At 55.3% G+C, this 6,715-nt stretch overlaps 1 long non-coding RNA gene across 1 annotated transcript in view; it reads left to right on the plus strand.

Moving 5' to 3' along the window:
- The first annotated feature begins 1,424 nt into the window (after positions 1-1,424).
- The window catches only part of LOC107185170, a 15,021-nt gene continuing 9,730 nt past the window's right edge, over positions 1,425-6,715 (plus strand). The window contains exon 1 of the long non-coding RNA XR_001516087.1: positions 1,425-1,436. This is a non-coding gene — a long non-coding RNA (uncharacterized LOC107185170). The remainder of the gene's footprint in view (positions 1,437-6,715) is intronic.

Genomic DNA, 6,715 nt, shown 5'->3' on the forward strand with positions numbered 1-6,715 from the left:
GTTTTGCTTTGGAATCTGTCTTTTAAAAGATACATTACGCATCGGGGCTGGCTGCTGGGCCAGAGGAGAGTGAGGGTACAGTGTGGGCGGGGTGGGGGGTGGGAGAGGGTCTTGTTGCTATTCCTGGCCTCACATATGTCAGGGTTGGTGCGTAGATGGAGCAAATCAACTTCTGTGTGGACACCCGGGCTAAACCCAGGGCCAGCAGGTGGAAGGCAGAGGGAGGCCACCTGACCTACAGGAAAGGGGGCTCCCTGACCATCAGGGGGGCCTGAGCGTGCAGCCGGCTGCCTGTGGAAGGAGTAAGCGCTCCGTCCTGGGAGGCAGTCAAGCACGTGCTGAATGGCTCCTGTTTGGGGGTGCGAGGGCGGAGAGAAGGGCCGCTGGGGGTGACCTCGGGTGTCTCCTCGGCCCTAGAAATTCTGCGATTGGCCTCATCAGCCACAGCTCATGACGCTCCATTGCCCTGCTGGATTGGGGGTCTTGTGTTTGTGGGCGGCTGTTCATTAGGAAACATGCAGGCGCTTCAGAATTCCCTTGACGCTCGGAATGGGGCTCGGAGCTCTCAGTACAGGAAAAGTAAGGAGAGTGGGAGGGAGCCCAGGACCCCGGTCCTTCAGCGGGGAAGGTAGCAGGGAGTCTTTGAGGGGGGCTGCCCAGGAGGGTTCAAGTTCAAGCCTGGCTTCTGAGAAAAGGGAAGGTGAAGGGGCAGATAGGCATGAATAAGAAATCAAAGGGCTGAGTCACTGAGCTAATGCCAAAGTCCGAAGGTAAGAGGAAAGGAGGAAAACACACACACCACCAGACAATTGGAGAGTAATGAAGGCTTAGCAAACACCCCAGGTGACCGAAACAACAGGAGGAGCCGGGGAAATGTAATTAGGCGCTGATATGTGAGTCCTCTGTGGCAGCCAGACCATCCTGCCCCTGGCCCTCCCCTCGCGTTTCATGGCTGCCTGGTCAGTGGCCGCCCCAAGTCCAGGACATAATTAGACAGGCCCAGGTCCAGTGCCAATAAGCCCACCACTCACCACTCCCTCTGAGTAAGGACAGAGTCTCAGAACAGAAATGAACCCAGGGGATCAGTCTGCCCATTACACAGAAGGGAAAACTGAGGCCCCAACAGGGGATCCTGTGCTGTGTGCAACAGGGAAGACTTTGGGGCAGGGGGGGTGCGAGAGTCCATTCATTTTCTCTCCTGAGCTAATAAGTCAGAGCTCTGGCTTTAGCTTTAAATACAGCTTCTCTGGGCCTTGACACAGGTGTCTCTTTAACCCTGTAATTGGCTTTTGAGGGATAGAGATTTCTCCTGGCCTATCTACCCAGAGTCACCTTTTTTGTTGGCGGGGGAGGCTTGGGGAATGTCCCTAAGAACTACCAAAATCTGTGTTCCGTCCTGTGCAGACCCATGCAGAGAGCAGGCCCGTTGGTGGGCGGTTCTGGGGCCGGCAGTCTTTGAGGGTGACTCCCTTGGCCTGACTTAGAGAGACAGAGAGAGCCCCCCTGCCCCCGAGATGGTGGCCCAGCAGGGCTGGGTAAGTCAGGCAGTTTTCTGAGCCAGGGTGGTCCTATCTGTAAAGAGCTGGAGAGAGCAGGTCCATTTGCTCTTTACATATTTCTTTTTTTTCTAATATATTTTATTGATTTTTTACAGAGAGGAAGGGAGAGAGATAGAGAGTTAGAAACATCGATGAGAGAGAAACATCGATCAGCTGCCTCCTGCACATCTCCTACTGGGGATGTGCCCGCAACCCAGGTACATGCCCTTGACCGGAATCGAACCTGGGACCCTTGAGTCCGCAGGCCGACGCTCTATCCACTGAGCCAAACTGGTCAGCGCCCGTATTTCTTTATATTGTTCAGAATCAGAAAGCGGCCTCAGGCTGCTTGGCACGGCCATGGCTTACTCAGCCCCACGCTGGGTGCCATAGGGGCCATGCCAGCTCAGCCAGGTTCGGTGAGGCTGAGAGGAGGCGGTGAAGGATGGAGAACAGACAGAGAAGAGGAGAAAGCTGGGTCTGGGCGGGACGCCGTCCTCCCTGACGCAGAGCTAGAGGGAACGCCGCGGCCTGCAAGCCGTGTCTGTATTTTATAGCAGATTCCACGAGGCAAAGTAAGGGCGTGGTTACCACGTTCTCGCGGGTTTCCAATCTACTCAATGACGTGCACCGGGTCAAGCTTTGTTTACTGCGCCTCCCGCAGCCCACATCGCTCAGCCATCTGTGGCCACAGGTTCGGACCGCAGGGTCAAGCTTACAGCCACAGCCATTGGCTGTCATTGTGCTGGGCGGGCCTTGCCCTCCAGGCTGGGACTTGCACGTGGCTTTGCCCTCTCATTAGTCCCAGGCTTGAACCTGTCCAAAGGCTGTAGCCCAGTGGTTCTCAACCTTGGCTGCCCATTAGAATCACCTGGGAATCTTTTTAAAATCCTGATTTCTGGGCCTCCTCCTCCAGAAATTCTGTTTCTTTGTTACTCATGTTGTGGCCCCACCCCGTAGCAAAGAAACAGAATTTCCGGAGGAGGAGGCCCAGAAATCAGGATTTTAAAAAAAGATTCCCAGGTGATTCTAAATGGGCAGCCAAGGTTGAGAACCACTGCTGTCACTGCTCTCCACAGGGCACAGCCAGGCTTTGCTGTCCTGCCAATCCTGCCCCACCCCACCCCTCTCCCCGCCTGGCAGGAAAGCCCTAACCCTTCTCCCTCCCAACCCGCTGCCCCTCGTGGCTCCTGGTGACTAGACCCTCCTGACCAGGCCCCCTCCACCCCTGCCCTCACTCTGCACTCAGCCGGGCAAACCCTTGAGATGCCACTGTGGTCACGCTGCCCGCCGTGTAAAGCCCTCTGAGGCTGGCTCACTTCGGGGAGAGGCAGTACCATCCTCCTCCCTGAGGCCCGAAGGTGCGGGAAAATCAGGCCACGGCCCAGCCCTTCACGGTCTCTCCCACAAACATCGCTCCCTCTGCCCGAGTCACCCCTCCCTGCCCCCCCCCAAGGGCTGAGATGCTCACCCCCCCACCCCAGGCCTCAGAGGGATTTCATCTGTCTTGTTTACCGCTGTAGTCCTGGCTCACAGGACTCTTCTGACACATAATAGTTGCTCAGGAAATACTGTGGGAAGGAAGGAAGGAGGGAGGAAGGAAGGAAGGAAGGAAGGAAGGAAGGAAGGAAGGAAGGAAGGAAGGAAGGAAGGAAGGGAGGGAAGGGAAGGATGGAGGGACAAAGTCTCTTGTATCTACATAGTCTAGCTGGGTTTTAGCCTGAAGAGGGTAACAGTGAAAACAAACGGGTGAACCACGGGGGGTGTTAAGGCATCAGAAACACCGATCGGGGGCACATGGGAAGGGCGCCACCAATGCGGACACTGAGGCCGAGGAGGGGAGAGAATTGCTCTCCTCTGGCCCCTGAGTTCCCTGCAGCACATGCGCTCAAGAACCAGCCTGAACTGTGCACTGATACAGGGGGACACAGGAGGGGTGGCGGCTGGTTCCAGGGGGTGGGATAGTGTTGGCGGACAGCTGGCCGGGCAGTGGGGGGGGCCTGAGGGTAGGGCCTGGTGAGATGCTGGGTGGCCAGGGGTCCCTGCTAAACTGCAGGCTCACTGGCTAGCACAAGGAAAACCCCAAGGATCTGAGGGAGACCAAGCTAAATAAAACCAGGAACGAGGCAAATAACCAGGAGTTCAGAAGAAGTAACTGAAGAAAAGTAGTTCCCAGAAAACCTGGGGCTCTGAATTCTAACTCGGTTTGCAGATAGCGAGCCTTTTCCGTCCGGCTCCTCACCCTGGCCCTCTCTGCCTGGGACAATCACATTATTTCATTTAGACGAGTGAAGTTACCTGAGATCAATTAGACTTATTTTTTTTTTCTCTGTGTAATTTCCAAAGCTTAATATCTCCATTCAGGCCCAGCCCGGGGGCCAGCTTGTCTAGCAGAGTCCTAAACGATTTCAGCCCTTAATTCAATTGTACTTTTACCACAGCCCGGGCAGCGAGCATAATTCTTTTATCCCTAAGATGTCTCATTAGCAATAATCTAATCGCACATATTAAAATGTAGGTCACCGAGGTGGGGTGCCGGGGGGGTCGGAGGGGGGGACGGCTTGTCATAGCTTTGAAGGCTGGACAGCTGTCTGGGGCCCCCACCGGCAGCACAGCACACCCCCCCAGGCCCGGGCTCCCTCCTGAAACAATCAACTCCCAGAGAACAGTTTACTTTCCGCAGTTCCCAGTGCAGGACTTACCCTGGCCAGGAAGTGGAGTTGACGTTTGTTGCTGTGAGGAGGGGTGGAGGGGGCCCCTCCGTCTTGCCAACGGGACTGGGTGGAAAAGGTCTCAGGCATTTGGGGCCGGCGCCCTGGTCCCCGTTGAGCAGGGAACGTGCAGAGCGACCCTCGGAAGGGGGTGGGGGGGTGCGGCTCTTACTCTCTCAGGCCTCAGCGGTCACACCTGTGACGGGGAGGGCGTGGCCGGAGACCCACTGTTTCCTAAACTCTGCTGGTCTTAGTACAACTCGACGTTTCCTTCAAACCCACCGGCTCTTCTTAATGGAATACATTTGTTTTAAAAAGGAAGTGCAAGGATCAACATGGAAGGCTGTCAAGGACATTTGCTGGAGAGACCCAGGCAGGGTGACCCCATGTGTGTATACACTTCACATGTGCACAGAAACGATACTTTCTATTGTTTATTCGGGCAAAACCCGTCTTGACCCCATCGAGGTCAAGACAGTGGCTTCCTTTGGGAGGAAGAAGGAGGTGTTGGCCAGGACGGGGCGCCAGGGGGGCTTCTGGGGTGCCTGTCACGTTTTCATGGCCTTGGCACCGATTATAGGGGTGCACTTACTAGGTTAAAAAAACGCACTCCTGATCGGTGCACGTCTCTGTGTGTGTTAACTCTCATAGGCACACACACTATGATCGTCTATATTTTCACGTAAGTCTGAAATATTTCATAGTTTTCAAATCATGAAGTTCAAAGTAATAAATCACGAAAAAGCCTGTATGTCACTCCCATAAATAAAAAACCCAGAGCGCCTGCCATACAGAGACGGGAAGTGCACACATAAACCAATGAGAAGAAGAGGCTGTTATTCAAATGGACGTGGGGCGTGGCCTGGAGACTGTGCCCCCCAAACCCCGCTTCCCTCTGTTGAAACAGGGATCAGGGAAGGAGAGAGAGGACTCCAGGCACGTTCGGCCAGGCTGAGCCTGCCTCCTCCAGAATCAGGGATAAAAGGACATGGAGATGGGGTTGCACTTTCTCCCCATATGACTGACTCAAGCAGGGCTCGCGTGGCCCTACACAACCAGCCATCTCATCAACCTGCTATGCTGATCCACCTCAGGAAAAGGGGCGAGGTCCCTCTAAGCCAGCGGCTCTCAACCTGTGGGTCGCGACCCCTTGGGCGGTCAAACGACCCTTTCACAGGGGTCGCCTAAGACCATCCTGCCTATCAGATATTTACATGATGATTCATCACAGTAGCAACATGACAGTGATGAAGTAGCAACGAAAATAATGTTATGGTTGGGTCACAACATGAGGAACTGTATTTAAAGGGCCAGAAGGTTGAGAACCACTGCAAGCTCTAGGTGGTTTGGGGGTGGGGGGTGGGGAGAGGTCTTCTTGGGAGGGAGATGGGCGACAGGCAGAGGAAAGGGAAGGGATGATTATTATTAGCAAAAAACCATTAGCAGTTACTAGTGTGATTTGGAAAGCCTTCTGGGCTGGTTGGGAGGAGGTGAGCCTGGGAGAGGGAAGGATTTTAGCCCGGGGAGAAAGGGCCGGAGGAGAAGATGGTGGCGACAGACAGACAGTACTGAGGCTCAGACATGCATCTGCCATGGCCTTGAGGATCCCAGCTCAAAAGAGTGAGGGGCCCTGCTGAGAATGAGGAGCTAGAGTGCAGGGAGGAGGTGGACGAGGGGAGCCTGAGAGGGTGGGGACCAAGCAGGGAGCCACCAAGCCACGGGGGTAGAGCAGTGGTGAAGCGTGTGTGCCCTGGAGCAGCAACCTAGGTCTGGGTTCAAATCCTACCCCCTGCCCCATCCTAGCCATGCGACCCTGGGCAAGACAGGTACTCACTCCCAGCATGAATTCTGCAGTCTGTAAAACGGAGGTAACCACAGTGAATATTTTATGGCATAATACTCAGCCTCGCTCCTAGAACCAGTAAATGCCCCACGAATGGAAGGACTGCCAAGGACATAGCAATGATCTCGGGTGTGTTCAGTGTGGGCTGTGATGCATTTCTCAGATGCGAGGCAGTTAAGCCTTACAACTACGCGGGGAGACAGAGCCTATGATGAGCCCATTGTACGGAAGAGAAAACTGAGGCTCACCGCCCAAGACGGCACAACTGCTCAGCGACAGAGCCAGGATGTGAAGCCCCGAGCAGTTAGTATGAAAGCTGAGTGCCACTGTGCCTGCTCCTCACATTGGGGAGGCTGAGGGGTCGGGGTCTCCTAGGAAATTAGAAGGAGAGGGTGAGCCCTGAGCCCTGCTCTCTAGTTCCCTGCCCTCAGACACCCCGCTTTTCATCTTGGGGGCCCAGGGTACAGGAGCAGGCAGGCTTGGCAAGGACATACCTCGGGCAGGCGTCCTCTCTGTGTGGTCCCCAGAGGGTGGACTACCGCCTGCGCCACCACCACGAAGCTGTTTATTAGATTCAGGTTCCCGGAACCAGGACCAGCCCCGACGGGGGGTGGGGTGGGGGG

Source organism: Myotis davidii, unplaced genomic scaffold (assembly GCF_000327345.1).
Source record: "Myotis davidii unplaced genomic scaffold, ASM32734v1 scaffold328, whole genome shotgun sequence".
Classification (NCBI taxonomy): domain Eukaryota; kingdom Metazoa; phylum Chordata; class Mammalia; order Chiroptera; family Vespertilionidae; genus Myotis; species Myotis davidii.